The sequence below is a fragment of the Neovison vison genome, chromosome X (assembly GCF_020171115.1).
Source record: "Neovison vison isolate M4711 chromosome X, ASM_NN_V1, whole genome shotgun sequence".
NCBI classification, from domain to species: domain Eukaryota; kingdom Metazoa; phylum Chordata; class Mammalia; order Carnivora; family Mustelidae; genus Neogale; species Neogale vison.
In genome coordinates this window covers 63984191-63988634 of record NC_058105.1, presented here as the reverse complement: position 1 = coordinate 63988634, position 4444 = coordinate 63984191, and the positions used below count along the sequence as shown (strand labels likewise).

The following is a 4444-nucleotide window of genomic DNA, read 5'->3' as shown; positions in this document are numbered from 1 at the left end:
AGCATAACCCTGTATTTAACACAGTGAGCACCCTCTCTACCATTTACAGTGACTCTCAGAAAAGAAACATCAAAAAAAAATAGAAAGAGGAAAAGATAAATTATCTCTCATTAGACTCAAAATAATTTACACTGAGCTCATCTGTATTATCTATATTAAGACATGTAGAAATATTTTAATTTACATGTCATATTACAATAAATCAATATGGAGTCAAAGTCCATCATTACACATTCAGAAAAATTCCATACATTATCCTCCAAATAATCAGTTTCTATACAAAGATTTACAGATATTCAAGGTACATAGTTTTTTCTCAGTGTGATACAGAGTTTAGAAGTTCTGCTTGAATAGTCCCCAAATCAAATGCAGGATTTGTTTCTTCAGCAATTTCTCTAATGACTGCAACATTGTGACTTTGTTATAATGTGTATCCCTAGTACCACTTGTTTTACTCCTGTGAAGGGCTGAATACTAGTTCATGACTTTCATCCAAACTCAAGTTAATGGTCTGGTTAAAACATTGCAATCTTTGCACAACCATTCTCTCCTCAGAAGTAATAAATGCAACAGTTTGATTGATGTAGTTCTCCAAGGCAGATGTCATAATGCTGGGCTCAGCTGCTCTGGACAACACAGCAATGCAGGTGACAAGTGAAGCTAAAAAGGCCTGCCTGAGCTCATCTATATTACACTATTCTAGTATACTGTAATTATAATTATATTACATCAGACAATTTGTATAATTGTCTTTGGGTTTCAATCTCCTCACCTGTAAAATGAGGAAGTTCGACAAACTAGCAGTTTATAACCATTTAGGGGAATATTATATGAAAGCCCTCATTTTCTGGGCCCTTCCTGCCAAGTCGCACTTCTGATAGCACAGTCTGTGGTGGTAACCTTTATTAGTCCAGTGGTTCTTAAATTTTTTTTTGTCCCAGCCCCTTCAAGGATCTGATTAAAGTTTTTCCCCCAAAAAGTGCTCATATGTATGCACACAGAAATTTTTTTATAAATGCTTTCAGAAATTCCAGAACCTTCTGAAGTCCATGCATGGGACCAGTAAAAACTCCTGTACAGGAAGATGTTTAAAAAGCCTTTTATAATTTTTTTTAAATTTAAATTCAGTTTAGTTAGCATATACTGTATTATTAGTCTCAAGGGTAGAATTTATTGATTCATCAGTTGCATATAACACCCAATGCTCATTACATCAAGTGCCCTCCTTAAAAATCCTTTTACTTCCAATAAGTTGTGAGTCTCTTACATGGTCAGCATGTTTGGCTGAAGGCAAAAATGGGTGGTGGATACTTCCTTAAGCCCTTCCCATTCTTCTCCACCATTATTTTTTCCTGTTAATTATCCCCAGATTGCCAGGATCCCCACTGAGAGTAGATTTACCTAATAGGTTTACACTAAATAAAGAATTTGAGGCTGTACATGTTACCCTTCTCAAAAGTTTGCTTTTGCAAAAAGGACAAGGAAGGAGAAGAACAAAAAAGGACACACTTGGAATACTGACTTTTCAGACCTGATGGCAGGTATATGAGTGGGCTTTTAGGGATTATAACACTTGTATTGAATACTGTGTTGTGTAGAACAAGTGACCTTCTAGTTTATCGATGGATAGGGTGTTTCTTTCTATGAAGGGCAAACCACATGTGTATATCTGAATACAAGCTTTATGAAGTGAATTTTGTGTGGGCTCCTGCTGAATCTCCTATCACAAGTGTCTGACACAAAAGATACCCTCACTTATTGTTAATTATTATAAAGACTTAAAATCAGTAACAATAATACCATTCTTGCCCTGAATTCTGGTGTAAGCATGCAGATTCTAACAGCACCCCTTTGTTTATTTCTTTGGGTGCTATTTTTGATTGAGATATTCAGTGCTCATTTGCACTTACACTGTGACTTTTAGTACAATATTCTTTGAAATTTTTCAAAATAACAAATTAGGCTCCCTCCAGGCCCAAAACTGGTTGTCTGATTGCTATGGCTAGAACTTCCAATATTATGTTGAATAAAAGTGGAAAGAGTGAACATCCTCATCTCATTCCTGATCTTAGGATTTCCCCATTGAGTATGATGTTTGCTCTAGGTTTTTCATATATGGCCTTCATTATGTTGAAGTATGTTCCCTCTAAACTTATTTTGTTGAGGGCTTTTATCATGAATGGATATTGTAATTTGCCAAGTGCTCTTTCTGTGTCTATTGAAATGATGATATAGTTTTTATCCTTTCTCTTATTGATGTGATGAATCATGTTGATTGATTTGTAAATATTGAGCCAACTTTGCATACAAGAAATAAATCCCACTTTATAGTGGTGAATGCTTTTTTAATGCATTATTGGATTCAAGTTGCTAGTATTTTACTGAGGATTTTTGGACTCTGTTCATTGAAGATATTGGCCTGTGGTTCTCTTTTGTTGGTATTGTCTTTATCTGCTTTTAGTGTCAGGGTAATGCTTGCCTGCCTTCCTCATAGAATGAATTTGGAATTTCCTTCTGTGTGTGTGTGTGTGTGTGTTGTAAACTTTGGAATAGTTTGTGAAGAATACATATTAACTCTTCTGTAACTGTTTGGTAGATTTCCCCTGTGAAGCCCTCTGGTCCTGCCACAATATATAATTTACAAATGAACATGGTCTTGAGTAAACTGACTCTTTGGCCACTGGACTATTTGGGATAGAAACAATGTTCCACCAATTTCCCCTCATTTTCTTCCTTCTTTGCTTTCTGTAAATTGAATTCTGTTTTCCCACCTCCTTTCATGATCAATTCAGAGACTATCCCCCAAGGAAAAACAAAACATACAGATATAAGATAACACTGAAAACTTTGGCAAAGAAGGAAGGAGTTGAGTCGGTGATCTACCCTTGGACTGCTTGTAATTTTGGTACTGAAAGGTAATTTGTAGTTTATTTGGGACTAGGTGGGAGTTCCACAAATACGGAATCTACTTTATGCCATAACCTGATAATCCCAAAGCTGTGAGAATTTTTCTCTTGGCCATGTGCATCTCCTGAATAAAAAATTTTAAGTTATTCTTTTATTTTCTTTGTATTTATAATGATTAACATAATTTGGTTCCAATATTATATTTTACCAATAAGTACCACTATATCCTGAGAATCAGCAATGATAATATGTCTTGAAATTTTAAACTGTTTTTCTTTAGATTTTATTTATGTATATGTCAGAGAGAGAGAGAGAGAAAAGTAGGCAGAGGGAAAAACAGGCTCCCCGCTGAGCAAGGAGCCAGATATGGGACTCAATCCTAAAACCATGGAATTATGACCTGAGCCAAAGACAGACACTTAACCAACTGAGCACCCAAGTGTCCTTGTGTCTTGAAATCTTAATTTCAAAATTGCAAATCAATTTTTAGCATTTTTTTTGACAATCAAAGCTGTATAACTTAGAGAAAGTTACTTAAAAGTAAAAAGTTATACTTAAAAAAGTTATACTTAATATAATTTATATATACTTACATATATACTTATATATAGTTATATAACTATATATAGTTATATATGTATACTTATATATACACTTATATAACTATATATAAGTATATATGTATACTTATATATACACTTAATATAACTTATAAAAAGTTATACTTAAAAGCTGTATAACTTAGAGAAAGTTACTTAAATTACTCTTTTTTTTAAAAGAGTTTATTTATTTATTTGACAGACAGAGATCACAAGTAGGCAGAGAGGCAGAGAGGCAGGTGAAGCAGACTACCTGCTGAGCAGAGAGCAGAGATTTTAGAATCATGAGGTAAACATTAAATGATAATGAAGCATTTATTAAAAAGAAAATTCTTTCCTCAAATAATAGAAGCTCAAACTTTTCCTTTATTTACACTTTATTATTATTATTATTTTTAAAGGGTTATGTATTTAGAAAGAGAGAGAGACAGTGCACAATTGAGGGGAGGGCAGCAGGAGAGGGAGAGAGAGAATCTCAAGCAGATTCCCCACTGAGCATGGAGTCCTATACATGGCTCTATCCCATGATCCTGAGATTATGACCAGAGATGAAAGAAATAAAAGGCATTCAAATTGGCAAGGAAGAAGTAAAACTTTCATTATTTGCAGATGACATACTATACTATGTCATATATACAACAAACCTGAATGACTCTACCAAAAACTTACTAGAACTGCTAAATGAATTTTGTAAAGTTGCAGGATACAAAACACTGAGAAAAAAAGCAACCTACTGAGCCACCCAGGTGGTCCACACTTTCATTATTAATTATTGTTACTATTTTTTTTAAAGATTTTATTTATTTGACAGACAGAGATCACAAGTAGGCAGAGAGAGAGAGAGGAGGAAGCAGGCTCCCCGCTGAGCAGAGAGTCCGATGTGGGGCTCGATCCCAGGACCCTGGGATCATGACCTGAGCCGAAGGCAGAGGCTTTAA

The 4444-nt window shown here is 34.7% G+C and overlaps 1 pseudogene; it reads right to left on the bottom strand.

Annotated features, from left to right (window-relative positions):
- Positions 1-316: 316 nt before the first annotated feature.
- On the bottom strand, positions 317-607 carry LOC122897450 (annotated as a pseudogene).
- Between the last annotated feature and the right edge of the window lie 3837 nt (positions 608-4444).